This window comes from Amblyomma mixtum, chromosome 1, assembly GCF_055824585.1.
Source record: "Amblyomma mixtum isolate Tamu chromosome 1, ASM5582458v1, whole genome shotgun sequence".
Taxonomy (NCBI): Eukaryota; Metazoa; Arthropoda; class Arachnida; order Ixodida; family Ixodidae; genus Amblyomma; species Amblyomma mixtum.
The window spans coordinates 77,187,426-77,207,669 of NC_143012.1; the positions used below are offsets into that span (position 1 = coordinate 77,187,426).

Consider the following 20,244-nt stretch of genomic DNA (forward strand, 5'->3'; position numbering starts at 1 on the left):
CCCCTCATAAATGCGGTACTTGCGGTGTGGCCCGATTAGGACCAAAACGTGCTAGTATGTTAGCTGAAATCAGTCGACGCCGCGGAGAAGCTACTCCAAGATATCAGAGAGTTTTAGTAATGCGTAAGTAGACATACGCAAAGGCATAGCGAACGCTATAAAATAGCGTCATTCGTATTGCGCATGCGTCAAACGCTATTTCAAACCGATGGCTAACGTACGTTCGCGTTACGTACGCTATTTTCCGAATTTATCGTGCGTGCTCTTGCGTACGCCAGGAAAAATAGCGTTGTCAACACGGCGGTGCCCACGTCGCCCGCTTCGGAGATAAGATGTCATGTTATTGCGTTTTTAGGCACATTCATTGCCCTTAAATAGAACGTGTGATATTCGCTTTGCCTCCTCTCGCCGACTGCAGAACGAATGAGTGATAAACTTGCCCTATTTTGGATTCTGTGTAACTATTGCGCCGTTCATAACCCTATCAAAAAACCGCCGACTGTGGATTGGCTTGATTTTGATTTTTATGCCATGGTAGTCGTAGCCTTGCCAAAAGTAGCCGTTTCGGCCGTTTCGGCTGTAGGGCAGTAGGGGTCCGAGAGAATAGTAGTACATACCATGACGTTCTTACAAAACCTTGCTCGGTTCGGTTACCTAAAAAAATTTAAAAAAAAGCTAGGCCCTGCCTCGACTGCGCAGTGCGCGACTCATCGGGGACTCCATGCAACCGGCTATCTACGTGATACGACTTGGATCAGCTTGGCCAATTCCTTGGCTAACCGCGAAAAATACGACACAAAATGTTTTCACAGTATAACACCAGATGGCGCCACTGCGGCCTTAGCTATCGTTGCATTCGGGCGGTTCTACGGTAAACTAAATGTGCTCTTGCGACTTCCACGGTAACCCCGGTAAATGCTTGCGTATAGCGTACGTAAGAGCTCATACGCTATACTAAAACCTCTACGGCGAAAGCCTTTAATGCCTAATACTGTCGTTAGCATCCGTGTCGGCAGATTTGTCAGCGTTTCGGCGCCACTACTTAATAAAAAATGGCTCAGGCTTAGCTAAGGTTAAGCCTAGTAAGATGCGAAGCATATTGATGGCTACGCTTGGTAATACATGTTGTTGTAGAACGTTGTCGCCGAGCCGCATATTGAGCACGCCGCTTAGCCAGACGTTCATCCCGCTCTTCATCGGTCTCTGTGGCACGCTGAAGCTTTCGCTTCTCGTTCAAATCAGCCCTGCTTCTAGGCGGCATCCCAACACCTGGCCGCCTCGTAAGAGCCCGGAGAGTTGTTGTCACTGAGAGAAGGATGAAAAGGAAATTGCACGGGCCTGCCTACTGGCTTGAGCCAAGCCACCACCGCTGCCACGTGCAGATAGAGGAGAGTTAAAAGATCAGAGGAAAGAGAAAAAGGAAAGAAAATCCAGGGGGCACTTTGACTGTCTAAAGTGGGTAGAGGCGGAAGCGTTTTCCGCACCACCTTCGCTGCTTCTGTGACACCGGTGACGTCACATATAATTGAGTACTAATTACTAAGTGATGACAAATCACTAATTAATGGTTAATTACAGATTAATGCCTGAATACTAATTAGCTGCTAATTAATGAGGCTTAAGCTTCGCCTTTAGGAGTGGAACTCGACAGCGCGTTGTAGCGCTGCCAGGGAGTCCACGGAACACCACCCGTTCAGCGCGATGCCTTGCCCTTTGAACGCAACGCTTTTTCAGGAAAGGAAATGGCGCAGTAATTCTCTGTCATCTCGGTGGGCACCTGAACCGCACCGTAGAGGAAGGGAGGAAGTGGAAGTGAAAGAAGATAGATAAAGAGGAGCCGTAATGAAGGGAATGAAAATTGTATTTGAGGAAAGGAAATTACGCAGTAACTGTCTCACAAAATTCAGGGGGGCGCTTTTTTCACCTAAAGTGTGGTCACTGATGCCCCTAAGAGTGGAACGCGACAGCGTCTTGCAACGCTGCCAAGGAGTCCATAGAACGCCATCGCCCATTCGGTTCTACGCCTCCCTCGTCAGTAAATTGGTTTTTGAGGAAAGGAAATGTATCTGTCTCTCATTTGTCGGTGGACACCTAAACCTCACGGGAAGGGAATGGAGGAGTATGAGAGTGAGTGAAGACACCGTATTCACTAGACGCGCCTTTGTTCATTCCAAACCATCGAGCAGGCATGGCGGAGTGGGTAGCATGCTCGTCTCTCACGCCGAAGACCGGGGTTCGATTCCTGATCTCTACCAATTTCTTAATCGGTTTTATTTATTTATATGGCCTGACTAGTAAAGGTAATTAGGCTAATTGGGTAATTAAGCAGTTAACTAAGCTCAGTCCCACTTACTTGGAGCATCACTATACGATCCCTTCAATTGGTTGCATGGTTACTAGCCAAAGTACAATTGGCCCGGTTTGAAATTCGCGCACTGTGACGTCACGACCGTTTCCACCAATTGAAAAGCGTGACATTTTCTGTCGACAACTGCTGCTTACAACGATGAGACATTAAAGGCTTCCGCCTTAAAAGACGCGCGTCGCAGCAAAAACTGCCTCCGCCAGAGCGGACGCTGCTCAAAAGAACAGATATGCGGCCGAAGCCGCGCTCGCCGAAGCGAGAACAGATATTCCATAGCAGGATAGTCTTCTGCCCGGAGAGCGAGCAAACACAGCTTTATACCGCTGCTGTAGCGTCACGTGGTCAGCTGCAGCGCCTCTGATGTGGAGCCTCCACCGCCGCGGCCGACCGCGCGAGCCGGCAGCCCATCTCTCCTCTGCTGCGACGTCATGTTGTCACGTGGTCAACCGCCGCGCCTCTGATGTGGAGCCTCCACCAACGCGGCCGACCGCGCGAGCCAGCAGCCCATCTCTCCTCTGTTGTGACGTCATGTTGTCACGTGGTGTCACATGGTCACGCTAAAGGTCAGTGATAGCTCCACCGCCGCGCTCGACGGGCTGTAGTGTAGCTCTAGTAATATGCTTCGCATATAAAAAACTGCGTCCAGGCTGGGAATCGAACCACGGCCTTGGGCATTTGAAGCGGAGACGCTACCATTCCGCCGCGAAGGCCCAAGGTTTGCGAATGAATATAGGCGCATCTAGCGAATGCATGGGTTTCATAAATCAATTAACAGCAATAAAAATAAAAATGTATAACGAAGAAAAGAAACACAAAGAAAACAAAAAAGGAAAAAGAGACGAGCCATAAAAATAAGAAAATAAAATAAAATGAAATAAAAGTGTGTGAAGTAGGAAAACAAAAATAAGAAATAAAAATAAGAATAAAATGAAAAAATAAAATATGAAAAATATAACAAATAAAAATAAACAGTGCGCCAGGAAAAGTTTTCGCCTTGCAGAACTTTAGAGAGCAAAAAAAATGGCCGTGGTTTAGTTCTGGTTAAACCCGAAGGATTGCGAAAGCAACACCTGCGCGTTACCATATATTACTGCGTGAGCTACATTGCCCACAGTCTCGTCGTTTCGCGCGCTCTTGCACGACCATACTGCGCATGCGCTAGGAGCAAGTGACGTTCGCACAAATGCCACGCCACAGCCTTGCCGCGCGTGGTCGGCTGCCTTTCCTTAAAATGGTCGGAGTACAAAACGTTGACAACCACAATGAACGCCTATGGCCTATCGCTTTAGCGCCGCGTCTCTGGCACATCCTTGTCAATGCCTGCAAATCACACCTCTCTCGCTCATCATCCCACGGGCCGATGAGCACATTTCAGGCGTCCACTGACCCAGGGCGCCATTATGCGAACTTCCTTTCCTTAAAATGATCGGAGTGCAAAACGTGGTCAACGCCAGTGAACACAACGAACACTGACGGCCTATGGCTTGGTAAATTGGTTGGTAAATTGGTTTTTGAGGAAAGGAAATCGCAGTACTTGTCTCGCATATATCGGTGGACACCTGAACCGCGCCGTAAGGGAATGGAGGAAGGTAGGAGTGAAAGAAGGAACGGAGCGAGTCGGTCACCCATAATCTACAGCTGGTATGACGTCACAGCGGCAACTTGCCTACTCCTTCGCATGAACGCGCGCGCATGACCGCCCCACGCAACACAACAACGGAGCGAGTTGTCGCCCATAACCCACGAGTTGGTCGCCCATATTCACTCGGCTAAGGTTAAACGTAACTTCGACTGGTTCACACGAAGGCTTGAAAGTGGGAGTAGTATTGCTTTCGCAATAAAAGTGCCCCCTGAATTTTTTATGCTGCCGGTAGCGGAACACGAGCTACCATTCCGGGTGCACCCCGAACTCACAGGTGCGTTCTGTCGAGGCGCCGTGACTGTTTCGCCAGAAGAAATGTCCGAAAGCGGTAAACGCAAACTTAGTGCGGAATCAAATGTGGTGTCTGTGCACAAGCTGCGGCGAACCCCGGTTGCGGTGACCACCTTCGCGGAGACCAAGGTGCCACGGATGGTGTTGTAAAGCTACGAACGGCTCCCTGTTCTCCTGTACAAGAAGACAGTGCCTGCATGCAACCGCTGTTGCACAGTGGGCCATCGGGCTGATGCGTGCCCGCGACCGCAATCAGGGCGCTGCAAACGCTGCGGGATCCAGGTTCCTGATGCCACTCCTGACGGCCCAGCGGAACATGAGTGTGGTCCGATGTGCCTCATCTGCGGAGGTTGCCACTCAACCAGAGCTCCCGGCTCTGCCGGGCGGTTCCGGAAATAGATCAAACCGAGCTTCCCATCCGGGTCCAAGCCGAAGGCGAAGACGGTGCCCAAGCAGGCTCCTCCGCGCAAGGCCAAGAAAGCGCCAGCCGCTAAGGAACCCGAGGCCCAAACCGGGCCATCGAAACCTAAGTCCGGAACCCAGGCGGTGCCCCCAGTCCTCCACATAAGGGACTTCCCGCCCTTGGAACCCGTCCAACCACAGGTGAGCAGTTGGGGTAGGGCAGTCTCCAGGCCTCCTACCCGTCCCCGTCCTACCGAAACCACCCTACAGCAGCAGGTAGAGGAGCTCAGGCGCCAAAACCAAATTCTAGCGCGCAAAATTCAAGAATTAGAGGCTAAACAGGTCGGCTCGTCCGAACCAATGCAGGAAGCTGAGCCAGATAACGAGGATGACGGATCATCCGTAGTATCTTGCCTCACTAGCCTCTCGAGACAGAGCGAGGACACGATACTTGGATCAGTTTCCACTCCTTTTCGCGTCGGTGGCCTCGACGCACTGCAGCGCCAAACCGAGGAACTGGAGGAGCAAGTGGCGGCCTTCCCGAATCAGATCATGTCAGCAGTCCGCGAGTCCTTACAGGACATGTTCAAGGCGGCTTTAACCCAACAACTTCTCGACCTTATGGCCAAGGTCACTGACTCCGTCCTTAAAGCCGTTCAGCCCTGGGTCAGCACCCAAATTAAGAACTCCGCTAGCTGCGAATCGCCTCACCTCAAACGTAAGACAGCCTCCCGCGAGGCAGCGGAGGAACACCTTTCAGGCTCGACTGTAAGTGGGTCGATACGGCCCCTCACTGGGGTTGCGCCGGCTCCCGGCCAGAGCTAGTCCGCTCGCCTGTCAATAAATACAACAAGATGGCAAGCAGATCTAACAGGTGTGTTAAAATCGTTGAAAAATTCCAGATTATCCAATGGAACTGCAGGGGATGCAGAGCTTAGAAAATGCGGTCGCACCTCCAGCTCTACCTGCAGTCCCCGGGTGACCTGCCGGCGCTCATTTCCCTGCAGGAGCCCGGCATAGACGCTGAATTCTTGGGCTACAGCACCTTCCAGGGGGGGGGGGGGGGGGTCCCCTACGTGCATCCTGGTTAATAAGGCTTAAACCGTGGTTCAGGTCGACTTAGACTTGAGCACCGAGCAAGAATACACAATGGTCCGGGTACTGCCTCTCAGACGCCGCGACCCGTCGATACACATCCTCAACATATACTGCCCTCCGCGTAAGCTTAGCGTAACTTTCAATGAAATCTTCCTTCACGCGATCAAAATGGCAGCCAAAGAGCCTCTAGTGATCGTTGGAGACTTCAATGTTCTCAGCCTTCATTGGGGCTACCACTTCGAAAAGGCAAGACGACTTAAGCAGGCGGAGCTCATCTCCACCCTGAGCCTCAAGTTGCTCACGGACTTGGCGTATCCGATCCGAGTGGGCAATTCGGCAACACGCGACACGTGTTCTGACCTTTCTATCGTTAAAAATGCTAGAGAGCTACCTGGGAGAACTTGGGAGATTCTCTAGGCAGCGATCACTTCCTTCTCCGGATTACAATCGTGGCTAAGGCAGCGCGCAAAAAATGGGGACAGGCCAAGCTGACCGATTGGCACAAATTCCGGAATCACACTATCCCTCCCGTACTATTTTCCGGCGGCTACGCGGAGTGAGCTAACCACATATACAACGTTCAGAAACAACACGTCACTACTCTACAAACCACCGAAGAGATCCCCGCAGTGGACACCCACCTCCTGATTTTGTGGGAGGCGCGCCGGAGCTTAACTAAACGGTGGAAAAGGCAGAAAACTAATCGCAAACTACGCGCCCGCATAGCCAAACTGACAGAGCAGGCTGCAGCGTATGCTGTGGAACTCTCAGATTCAAATTGGATAGCACGCTGCGACGTGCAGCTCATCAGATGAACTCGAAGGAGCCGCGGCGTCTCTTTCGCAGGCTAATCGACCCCTTCCAAACGAGAGGGGAGACGCAAATGCAGCTCCGGCTGGCTCTACAAGTACAAGGTACGACGGCGCAACTTGCGGACACTCTGAGCGACAGATATCTCTGTTGTACAGAGGACCCGACTGGGCCTGAGTGCTTATACTATGGCAGGCGTAATGAAATACTCGATGCCCCTTTTGAGTTGCACGATCTTAGGGCGGCCTTAGCAAAAATGCGCCGGGGTACGTCTCCGGGACTGGACTACATAACAGTGAACCTGTTGGCGAACCTACCGGACTCAGCCTACCTCCATTTATTAGAACACCTGAAGCAGATCTGGGGCGGGCGTCCACTCTCTGCCGAATGGAAAACGTCACTTGTAACGTTTATCCCAAAAACAGGTAAGGCCATGAATACGGAGAACCCGAGGCCCATATCACTGACCCCATGTGCGGGCAAGCTTATGGAGACAATGGTACGAAATCGCATCTCTCCATACCTGGAGAGCAAGAGCTTCTTTGCAGTCACCATGTTCAGCTTTCTACCCCGCATGTCTGCACAGGACGTCCTCCTCCAGCTGCACAGGGATGTAATACGACCCACAACTATGCAACACAATGGCAAAGCCATCCTCGCCCTTTTATTATTATCATTTTTTATTTATTATTATTACCCTCAGGGTATAAACATTACAGAGGGGAGTGGGTTTTAATCATTAAACAAACAAAAGATATGCACAGCAACAAAAACATACAAGTAATACTGTAAGTGACAGTTAAGTTTGGTTAAAAATGATCTAAACACAGTCCCATAACACTTAATATAACACAATGAAATTCGCGCTACCGTTTGAGAGTTCACAGTGGTGAAATTAAATAATATATGAACACACAGGAAAGAGGTAGGTTTTATACAATGTTAAGAAGAACTCGCATGGTCTATATTGCGCACGGCAGACTGAAATAACCAAAATTTTTTAATTGTTGCAACGGAAGAGGGAAGGCGGTTCCAGTCTTTAGATGTGCGGGGTATGAATGAATCGGAGAAACATTTAGTGTTGCATGAATTTATGCCAACCTTGTCAGCGTGGTCAATGCGTGGTGATACATATGAAGGCGGAATGAGCAATTTATCGTGTAAGTCATCATGGTAAAATATCTTATGAAAGAGGCATAACCGTGCATGCTTTCGACGAAATGTGAGGGGTAGCAGATTGAGATTAGATTTCATTGAGGATACACTAGCGGTGCGGTGATAATTAGAGAAGATGAAACGAGCTGCATTATTTTGAATCATTTCTAGCTGGTTAATGAGATCAGTAGTGCCCGGGTCCCAAACTGAAGATGCGTATTCAAGTTGCGAACGAACTAACGTTTTATAAAAGAGAAGCTTGGTACAAGAAGGGGCCGAGCGAAAGTTCCGTTTTAAGTAGCCTAGCATGCGGTTAGCTTTGTTGACAATGAATTCGACATGACTGTTCCAGCTAAGGTTAGAAGCGATATGAATGCCAAGGTACTTGTATGACGCTACTGATTCGAGAGCTACATTGTTAAGGTGATACGTAGGTGAGTTGCTAGATGACCTTGATACGCGCAGGAATTTGCACTTGTTAACGTTTAGCGTCATTTGCCATGCTTTGCACCAAGAGGAGATGTTGTTAATGTCAGTTTGAATTGCGCGTACGTCATCGTCGGTTATTATTTCACGGAAAAGGACGCAGTCATCTGCAAATAAATGAATTGATGATGTAACAGAATCAGGCAGGTCATTAATGAATATTAAGAAGAGTAAGGGCCCAAGCACGGTACCTTGAGGAACGCCAGAAAGAACGGGGTGTAAATGTGAGTTAGTTCCATTAGTTGCTACAAACTGCTGACGGTCTGTTAAAAAGCACTCTAGCCATTTTAGTACGTCAGTATCGAGCCCTATCATGCGCAGTTTTAGTAGCAAAAGCCGGTGACAAACTTTATCAAAAGCCTTGGCGAAAGCTAAAAATATGCAATCTGCTGTGGAACGATGATCAAGAATTGCATGCAATTTATGAGTAAAAAGAACAAGTTGCGTTTCACATGAATATGACTTACGAAAACCGTGTTGTGCATGATGAAAAAACGAGTTTGACTCTAAGAAATTTGTTATATGTGTAAAAAGAACGTGTTCTAGGATCTTACAGGGGATGCTGGTTATTGAAATAGGCCGGTAGTTGTAAGGTGAGTGCTTGTTTCCAGATTTATGTACTGGAATCACCTTCCCTATCTTCCAGTCGGCCGGCATCGCGCTATTTTCTAGAGACTGCTGAAATAATTTAGAAAGAATAATGGAGGAATATATCTTAGTGCTTTTCAGAAATTTTGAGTTAATGCAGTCGATGCCGGCGGCTGAAAATGGTTTCAGGCCGTCAATGATTTTGGCGATTCCATAACAGGATACATTGGCAGATAATTATGGGCGCAACAGTAAGGTAAGTCGTTTGGCAGGGATTTCGTGAAGTAGCTGGAGAAGACATCATTTAATACAGTGGAGCATTCATCGTCAGGAACAGGTTCGTCATTAGCGCTTGTTAAAATAATTTTAGACCGGTCTGTAGGATTGATAACTTTCCAGAACTTTTTAGGATTATCTATCAATATATCTGGTAAAGTCTTTGCAAGAAACATTTTTTTAGCATTTTTAACTGCTGAAATATAAGCGTCGTTTGCAGTACGATATAAAGACCAACGAAACTGACTACATGAGGTGTTAGCAAGCCGGTATAAGCGCTTCTTCCGGTTAGATAAGCGCCTAATGTATGAGTTACACCAAGGCGCCTTTGGATTATACGAGATATTTCGGATGGGAATGAATCGATTGATAAGTTCGGTAACCTTATTCTTGAAGAGTGTCCAGTTCGTTTCAACAGAGCGTTGCTCGAAGCCTTCTAGGAACTTTGTTAATTTGGGTAAACTCTGCACGGTGATAATTGCGCAGTGTTTTAGTTGTCTTTAGTCTCTTTTGTTTGGGTATGTTAATAGTAAAATTCAGTGCAAGATGGTCACTCAGCCCTGGCAGGTATATTATTTCTGAACATAATTCAGGGCTCGAGCACAGGACTAAATCTAATATATTAGCAGTGGTGTCTGTTATTCGGGTAGGTTGTGTAACTATTTGCGTGAGGTTAAAGCACGAACAAAAATCTGTGAATTCCTTGGAAGTAGAGGAAGTTGAATTAATGGAAGCAGTACTCACTGACCAATCAATGCCAGGAAGATTAAAATCGCCCAGTAAAAATATAGGTGTTGTCGGAAATCGTGTAGTTACGATGTTGATACTGTCATGAAGCTCAGAGACAAACGTCGACGATGCGTTTGGTGCACGATAACAAGCCCCTATAATGAATTGACGGTGCGTTAGTTTCAGATATACCCATATTATCTCTAATCCGGTCGTGACATTAAGGGCGAAAGATTCGAAATTTTTGTTAATGGCTATAAGGACGCCACCGCCTTGCCTTGCATTCCTATCACAACGATAAAATTGAACGATTGTTAGGTGAGCCAAGGATTTCGCTGTCACAAATATGCCCATGAAGCCATGTTTCGGTTAGTACTAAGATATCAGCAGAGCATGAATCAACAAGAGATGAAAGTTCAGTTCTTTTCCTGATTGCGCTTCTTATGTTGGTATACAAGACGGACACGTGTGTTGGGGGAAGGTGGCAACCACTGCCCCTCTGAAACCGCTAATCACAAGATAACGGATTTTGTTCCTCGGAAGAGGCAGGCGGGGGTGCAATACTAGGAAGCGGGTTTCGGGTGACAGAACGTTTTGGGCTAGTGTAGGGTAACTCAGATATAACATCTGTAATAGGATTGTACGTAAAGCACTTGTTATCGATGACTAGCTTATTGTACTTAAGCTTGAAAAATGGCAAGTTTGGTAGGGATTTAGCATATTCGATCAGCCTCTTTCTAGTTTCTCGAGTCGCTGGTGAAAAATCCTCAGTTATGCTGATTTCGTTTTCTTTTAGTTTAGCTTTTAACTGCAGAACTTTTTCTTTGACTTGTGGCTGGCGAATTTTACTATAACGGGGCGGTTACGGGAGGGGTGGTGTTGTCCTATTCTATGCGCGCGCTGAATGTTAGCTGAAGTTATCTGGTTACCGAGCAAGTTTAGCACCTTCTCTTCGGTCTGTGCCCATGTTTCGGTTTCATCAGGAATTCCATGAAATAGCAAGTTGTCTCGCCGGCTTCTGTCCTCGAGTTCGTTCATACGCGATTGCAAAAGCTCGTTTTGTTTCCTAAGATCGTTGATAGGATCCCTAAGATCGTTCATAGGATCCCTAAGATCGTTGATCAGGAGGTAACAGAGGCGTATCAGGTGTCATAGAAAGACATTCCAACGATGCACCTTTGATCTTCATTTGTAGGGCTGCAATGTAATCCAGACCCAGCAGCGTTGTGCCTCCCGAGACAACGTACAGCAGGATGCAGGCGGTACGGTCGTGAAACTTGGCTGTGGCAACAAAACAGCCTTCGACTATAATCCGAGACTTAGAATAGTCCAATAGTTGAACTGCAGTTGGTTTAAGCGGGAAAATTTCAGCGAAGAATCGGTGGTATAGGTCTTCAGAAATAATTGACACAGATGAGCCGGTGTCAATCAGGAAGTGGATGGACTTGCCTTCAATCAGGACCGAGGCAAAAATTCCGTTTTTTTTTACTTTCAACATTGAGAATAGATGCACTGCTGGAGCCATCCGGCATCGACGATGTGTCAGCAGTATCTGCAACTTGCTGAACTTGACGGTCGGACGACTTGCAAAGAGAGTCTAAGTGGCCCATCTTGCCGCACCGACGACACTTGCGGTTGCGGGCTCGGCATGCAGGGTTGTTCACCAGGTGGACCGTAGATCCGCAACGGTAGCACATGCGCTGTGGTATTGCAGCAGCAGGTTGCGATGGTTGACTTTGGCACTTGCAGAAATGGGCCGGAGGTGGTGTCTGCCTCGATCCGCGCTCGCATCCCACACGACGTACTGGAGCGTCCTCCTCAGCCAATTCCCTGGCTTCACAGGAAGCTTGCTCGCACTGTCGAGCAAGGAGCACAGCGCGCGACAGAGTCAAGGAGGAGCCTTCCATGAGTAGGCGCTCACGCAGATGGCAACTCGAGGTCTTCTCCACCAGCTGGTCCCTGATCATATCGTCCGCCATGGTCCCAAAGCCACAGTCGCCGACAAGGCTTCGAAGGACAGCGACGTACTCATCGGTTGTCTCTCCTGGAGCCTGAACTCGACGCCGAAAGCGATGACGTGCGGCGATTACATTCACGGACGATTTGTAATGCGCCGACAGGATAGATATCGCCGCATCAAATTCGTCAAGGTGCGGCGCCTCGTCACCGGAGTGCGATGCAGCTGCTTTAGGCGCTGGAGTGGACGACGGCGGCGGCAAGGTATAAAAAATGCGCTGACCTTCCAGTCCGATGCAGTTCAGCAGGATGGCCTTCCGCCTGTCCGCGCCCAGAGTAGAGGCACCAGAGGCCAGCATGTAATTCCGGAACGCCAGCTCCCATTGCTCCCATGGAAGGGCAGGACGACCAGGAGTCGGCAGGAAGGGCGGTGGTGGCTGAAGCCCAGAAAAGCTCATGACGGATGGTGAGCAGTCCACGTCAAGGTCCTGAATCAAAACAGCATCCTCGTCGCCAAAATATGTTGCATCGTAAGTAATGATAATTAGAATGAAACAGTACACGTAGCATACGGTCGAGCCGATCTGAATTATCCTACTTCGTCGTCTTCTCCACTCCCGTGCGCGCGAGTGCGTGCAGCGCACTTGCCACACTTCATCTTTATCACATTAGTGTGTTCCATATTTTCTTTAAGACTGTCTATGGCTTCCACCTTGCGCTCAACGTCCTCAAGCCTGCTGCCCAAGTTCCCAAGAACCGATTCGATTTTTTGCTGACCTTGACGGACTTCTTCAATACTTTTTTTCATTTCAGGATTACTGGCTGTTATTGAAGCAGACTGGTCCTGTAGCACTTGGAGGATGCGCAGTATTTCGTCGTTTTGTGAGGTTACTTCTGAAATATTAGCCGTAGACGGTTTGACTTTATCGGGGGGGCTATCTTTCGAATCTTGACGGATAACATGGCGTGTCGAGGGGCCGGGGTTTTCTTCGACATCTCCCGACATCAATAACAGAAGGCAATTGTTTAGACACTCGGATAATATATGAGAGAAAACCCGTGGGCACGGGAACAGCAACAGGCAACGATTTGCGTTCTTTTTTGCGTATACAGAAATACAGTTACGCACCTGGAGCAGTAGAACAGGGTGTTTGTCAGACATGGCTGGCGCCGTGCTGTCCGCGTGCCCACTGAAGGGTGCAGGGCGTTGCTGTAGGTTTATATCCGGCGGTTCCCAGTGTGTAGAAGATGATGCAGCTTGCCACGTGAAGAAACGGCTATCGGGGATTGCCAGGAGCGCTTCTGCGTCGCCTGGCGGCAGAGGGATGTCAGCCTGTAGTTGAACGGGGTTGGCCGCAGGATAGCGGCTTTCGATGAAGCAGTTGGGATTGGGTCGACTGCCGAGCTGGAAGCCACCGTGCACCAAGAGAGAAAGAAGGACCTGGAGCAGTAGAACAGGGTGTTTGTCAGACATGGCTGGCGCCGTGCTGTCCGCGTGCCCACACCTGTGAAAGGGGTCTTCGACAATGTTAAACACGGCAGCATCCTGGCCAACTTGAGTTCTACCGACTAAGGAGCAAGGGCCTACGCTTATGTAAGAGATTTCTTGACTAATCGCCAAAGCTTTCCTCGGATTGAGGACGAGGAACATGGCCCTAAAGGCCTCATGAAGGCGGATGAGCGGCTCCTTCTCCGCATCTTCACCAATACATTGCTGCGCCCGGCAGCACTAAAACATTTCGACCCCTCCTTTAGTGGCAACTGCCCGCACTGTAGTGCGGTGTCTTCGGACACCTATCACATGGGGTGGGCCTGCCCCTCCAACCCGGCTGTTCCCCCCATCCCCAACTAAACCCGGGAGGAATGGGAGGCGACCCTGCTCAGCTGTCACGACTAACAAGGCCCAACAAGCCTTAGTCGGGCGCGCCCGGGCGGCGGCCACCGCCACTGGGATCCCAAACTAGGGACCTCCACCTAGTTCTTGTAAGGATTGGTCCCTTATGGGCTGATCCAAACGTACCTCCAGTCCCTTCTAAATAAATGTTTTCACCACCACCACCACCTTCCTACCCTTACTACGCGGTTCGGGTGTCCACCGAGATGTGAAGCAATTGATGCGCCATTTCTTCTACTCAAAAGCCAATTTTCTGCTACGTTATTCTCTCTTTGGTCATCTCATGAGGTTATTTGGCAGCCAAAACGGAAAAATATTTTACTCACTTCGATTCGCTTTTATAAATATTTGCTTTCCTTTTCGTGCTTCGCTGCATGGGGCAGTAGAGTGAGTGCTTATCAAACCTGTTGCTGTGAATGGCGTATAATTTGGGAGCTTACTACTACACGAGCGTATTCCCTTTGCTTAAACTATTACTGCCTGCATATCGATAGATTTGTATGGAGGCGAAATTCTAGGGGCGCGTGTACTGTGGAAGAGCCCCAGGTGGTCGAAATTTCCGGAGCCCTTCACTACTTGTCTCTCATAGCCTGAGTTACTTTGCGACTTTGAACCCCCCAAACAACCAACCAAACCTACAGGCATACTAACAGTATTCTAGCGCGGCGGTCTGAAGGGATGGAGCTATTCGTTCCATCATTCATTTCGCATCTATTTCAACTCTCTTCGGTAGTAGCCGTCATTTTCTCGAGCTGCGGACGGACTGACAAAATCTGCAGACAGTGAGTGGTGAAAAATTTGCCATTAAGTGCAATATTTAAGTAAAACTTTTTTCATACTTACAGTCCCAGCGCAGTGTGAACCAGGGCTGGCACAAAGCGCGCCGCTTTATCTCCCATCGAAAAATTCAGGGGCAGTTTGACTGTCTAAAGTTCGTAGAGGCGATAGCCTTTTCCTCATCACTTTGACTGCCTCTTTCGCACTGGTGACGTCAGCACTGGATGACGGCACACACAATAATTACTAATTGCTAAGGAATGAAAAATTACGAATTAATGGCTAATTGCCTGTTATATACTAAATGTTAATTAACTGCTAATTAATGACGCTTAAGCTTTGCCTTTAGGAGTGGAACGCGACGGCGTGTGGTACCGCTGCCAGGGAGTCCATGGAACGCCACCAGCCGCTCGGCGCGATGCCTTGCCGCTTGAATGCAACGCTTTTTCAGGAAGGAAATGTCGCAGTAATCCTTTGTCACCTCGGTGGACACCTGAACCGCACCGTACAGGAAGGGAGGAAGTGGAAGTCAAAAGAAGAAAGAGAAAGAGGGGCCGTAATGAAGGAAATGAAAATTGCATTTGAGAAAAGGAAATTACGCAGTACCTATCTCGCATATTGACAAGGAGAAGAAAGTGTTTATTTGTTTGAAGTGTCTCTACATACACTTCAGGAAGCAGGTCAAAAGGCGTGGTCCCTGACGAGGGCGGTTCTCCCTGGGGTAAGCAAATTGCGTTCGGCACTTATATACAAAAGAAGCGTATACAATAAATCTAGCGGTCACCGTGACACTTGCTGTCATATTAAAAAAAAACTGTACAGCAATGTTACATTAGCTGCAGAGTTATTGAAACACATGCTGTTCGATTACACGGAGGTATAAAAGAAGAAAAAAATATAATCATGTTAACTGTTATCAATTTACAATATATCACAGGATGTACCGGAAGGTCATGCAGTCAACAGTGCAATCACTTTTCTCGTATATTTTTCGACTATTGCATTGATAGAGGAGGTCATGAAAATTTCTGTTTTCATTCAAAAAGGTAGTCGTTTGGTACCTAATCGTTTTTAACCGGTATTTTCTCTTGCTCTTGGTGCTCTTAACTCGGTGCGCCCACGTCAAAAGCGTGACACCTCTGCTGACAAGCTTCTGCTGACAGTCTTCTGCAGACAACGATGAGGCATTAAAGGCTTTCGCCTTAAAATGAAAAAAAAAATATGAATGAAAAATCCTTGGTATGAAGTATGTAGGGATAAAAATCTCTGCCTCTCCTGTAACCGAGAGTAGAGTAAGCACGAAATGTTTACGGACATCAGAACGATGCAGAAGCGTACGCGGACACGACGAGACGCAGGCCTGACATGAATGTATATGCAGCGCGTTCGAAACTGTCTAAAGTGCGTAGAGGCGAAAGCGTTTTCCGCACCACTTTGCCTCTGTGACACTGGTGACGTCACCACTGGATTATGTCACACATAATTGATGACAAAGTAATAACAAATTACTAATTAGTGACTATTTACTGATTAATGAATAAACACTAATTGACTGCTAATTAATGACGTCTAAGCTTCGCCTTTAGGAGCGGAACGCGACAGCGTGTTGTAGCGCTGCCAGGCAGTCCACGGAACGCCACCACCCGTTCGGCGCGATGCCTTGACCTTTGAACGCAAGGCTTTTTTGAGGAAAGGAAATGGCGCAGTAATTCTCTGTCATCTCGGTGGAGACCCGAACCGCACAGTACACGAAGGCAGGAACGCCACCACCCGTTCGGCGCGAAGCAAGAAGGGCTTAGAGAGTCTTGTTAAATCTCTTACGGTGCCCGGATGTTCTCTTTTCAGTGCCCGGATGAGTGTGATTCAGTGTCCGGATGTTGGCTCTTGGTCTCGGCGTGACGTCACCACACTGCCGACAACGGGAGCTAAAAGCATTTCATGCTCAAAAATTACAGCCAGGCCGGCAGTCGAACCTTGCCGTCCCTCATAAAAATTACGAGAAACTTTAGCGGCTGAAGTGATGAAAGGCGAAATCCTGAGTGCTGCATTCTGCTACGCGATTTTTCACTTCACATTCCGTGGGTGCATTAATTAACTGCCAATTAATGACGCTTAATCTTTGCCTTTTGGGGGGTCTTCCACCCGCGTCAGAGCGGTGCAGACGTGCGTCGCATGCGCTCCCGCCAAGCAGCTGTTTTTCGGCGTTCAACTTGGGCCTGCGGGCCGGAAACTACCGCGAACAGATCCGGATTCTCCCTCCGTGCAAGGGGACACTGGATTTCGGGCAGACGGTGGACTATTTCACATTTCATGGGACTTTTCACCTCTCGGACGCGTGAGAGCTAGCTAGGCCTAACGCCCAGACCTAGCGTAGCTACCCGTGCATCGACGGGAGCCGGCCCCTGGGGCGATGATCAACCACCACGATGATCAACGCCGTCGACGGAGATGAACTGGCACCCTCGGAATTTGAGAACGGTGAGTGGGAGACCGTTCTCAGCATGCACGACCGCATGAAGAAAAAAGGCGGGAAGCCTGGAAACGCCAGCGGAAACGCTGGCACGAACGCCGCCGCGAATTTCGGCGGGAACGCTGGCGATCACGGCGCCGGGGTGAAGAAATCGACTGCCACTCAGAAAAAGAGGCAAGACCCGAACATCCGAAAAAGGGCACCAATGCCGAAGCTCCCGGAGAGCGACTATAAAATAATTTTCAGGCCCAGAGGCTGGAACTTGAACGATTACGTGCCACGTCACCTACTGCAGGCCACCTGCGCGGCCGCGCAACTACCATACGGAGATGTCCTGGACGAAGACACTTCAAGAATCAACTCCGTGAACAACACGTACACGATCAGCACACCGAATCGTCAACGCGCGAGCACCTACGCGAGGATAAAGACGATAGTTATCGGGGAGAAGACCCTCGCCATGGCACCCTACGTCGCGGCTCCCGACGACGCAATTAAGGGCGTGGTATACAACGCCTATGATATCGGAACACCGGAAGAAGTCCGTCAAGGATTCATCAAACGCAACCCGGACATCGAAGTACTCAACGCCAGAAGAATTGGCAAGTCCAGATCTATTCTCATCACCTTTGGAGAGAAAAAGCTTCCCAGACAAGTCTTCTACTGGGGATCAGTGTTCATCGTCTACCCGTACCGAGAGCGGGTAGAGACCTGCTACAACTGCAGGAAGACGGGACACAGGACGGATGTGTGCTATAAGCCATGGGTAAAGCGTTGCCGCAGATGCGGCGAAGACCATCCAGACCCACCGGAGGGAGAACTGCCGACATGCAAGCCCGAATGCATCGTATGCGGGGGGCCACACAACACCGGCAGCCGGAATTGCAAGTATCGGCTGGCAAAGAAAGCACCTTTTAAAGCCAAGAACGACCTGGGGCAACTTGACTCCGGACACCAACCAAGACCGAAGACCAGGGACCACAGCGGCACCCGCCAAGGCCACCGGGGGAGAAGCAGATCGAGCTCCTTCCCACCATTACCGGGGACCGGAGGCGCCAGCTCGGGTCCTGACAGAGAGAGCAGCTCGAGCAGAGGAAGAGGCTCAAGCAAGGACAGAGACGCGGGCAAAAAGGTGAGCTGGCCAGATAAGGCCTCTTCTTGGGAAACCGCTCGGGAGAAGGAACTGGTAGAGCAGCTCGCTAAGAGGGACAGAGAGCTAGACACCTTAAAGAAGGAAATGGCGGAGCTGAGGAAACTCATTCACGCTAACACAAAACAGCCGAAGGTGGTCGAAAAACCTCCTTTGCAACAATCACAAAACGCGAGTCAGGCGCCCCCGCGTGACACATATGAAGGGGGAGACATTCAAAACGCAATGGATACAGACACCAGAGTCCCCTTGAAAAGACCTCTACCCAGAGAGAAAAACACAGACGACAGTACTCCCAAAAAGGCGGCAGAAAGTCCTAACGAGGACGCATCGGCTAAAACCCACATGAACGTTAGGCCGGACATGAACACACTATTGAAGCGGGTTGACGCTCAAGACGCTAGAATTGATGCCCTTACCGCTAGGGTAGACAAAATAGCCGAACGTGCTGACAATCTGACGGCGGAATTCGTCACGTTCAGGGAACGAACCATGGGTTGTTTCCAGCAAATTCTGGAACAACTAGCAAACATAGAAGCCAGGCTTCCCCCTGTTGCCGGCAACACCCTCCCCTCGCTGCAACCGCAGCAGCAGCCTCTATAGGACATCATGGCCCCTAGCCAACAAATTAGAATCTGGCAGTGGAACTGCAGAGGCTTCCAGTCCAAAAGATGGAACCTGCAGGCATACATTCAAAAAAACATAACCACACCGGACGTAATCACGCTGCAGGAGGCAAGCGGCATGGTCAAATTAAATGGCTACGCCGCGTACACCCCGCTAGAAGTGCAAAAAGAGCACAAACCCAAGTCGTTCACGGCCACGCTAGTGCATAGAAATCTAACGGCAACACAACACGCACTCGAAAACACAAGCGAGGACTACGTGATGTTAGAAATAATCCCAAACAGAAAGGGGGACAACAGTCTCTTTATTCTGAATATATACAACTCACCGAAAAACCGGGGCACAGGGCTGGCGGACCTATTACGTAAAGCCATTAGACTATCTTATAAGAAGGGATTAGTAATTACGGGGGACTTCAACGCCCCGCATCCGGCATGGGGATATCGAACGGCCTCCCCTAAGGGAAACAAACTATGGACAGAAATCCAAAACTTAAGGCTCACGCTACTAAACAACCCGCAAGACCCCACGAGGATAGGCAATAGCGTCAGCGTAGACACGTCCCCAGACTTGACGCTAGGCAAAGACCTCGAGGGTGAACGATGGTCAAACACAGGACACACCTTGGGTAGCGATCACTACATCATAGAGATTGAAACACAAACCAGGCCGATGAAGGGGAAGCTGCGCGAAACGAAGCTGACAGACTGGGACACCCTCCGAAAAGTCCGGGACAGAACCGCTCCGAGGGAGATATCGGATCTAAATCAATGGGTTGAGACACTCAAAAAAGACGTAAACAGTCACACTAGACAGACCCCAACCACCGAACATGACATCACAGACTCGAGGCTAGCCCACATGTGGGAAGCCCACGAGAGCCTCTTGAAGAGGTGGAAAAAACAGAAACACAATAGAAGGCTAAAGAAGAGAATATCGACACTCGAAAAACAGATAGAAGACTACACAAACGAGCTTCAGCGTCAACACTGGGGACAAATTTGCGATGAAATGAATGGAAAGCTAGGGTGCAAGAACACGTGGCATCTTCTTCGCCACTTACTAGACCCAGGACAAACAAAGTCGGCGGCACAAGGGCAGCTTAAACGATTGATTCACAAATACCAGGGAACAGCCGCGGACCTAATAGAGGAACTGAAGAGCAGGTACCTTAACACAGACAAAGGGGGTTCATCTCCAGCTTACCAAGGAGCAGAGAACACACAGCTAGATGAGGACATCTCGATAGCGGAGGTATGGAGAGCAATGAGTCAAATAAGAACCACGTCGGCAGCGGGGGCAGATGGGGTAACCAACAAAATGCTAAGGAACCTAGATCTAGTCTCGGTCACGGCAGTCACAGATTACCTAAATGAGATATGGAAACGAGGTAGTCTACCTTCACAATGGAAACATGCCAAAGTAATCTTTATTCCAAAACCCGGGAAGAAACTTGAAGTGGGCAACCTCAGGCCGATATCGCTAACGTCCTGCCTGGGGAAGCTGATGGAACATGTCATATTAAACA

General features: G+C 49.2%; 1 pseudogene; it reads left to right on the plus strand.

Moving 5' to 3' along the window:
• Positions 1-5,525, plus strand: part of LOC149366839 (uncharacterized) — a 33,417-nt pseudogene extending 27,892 nt beyond the window's left edge.
• Positions 5,526-20,244: the final 14,719 nt, after the last annotated feature.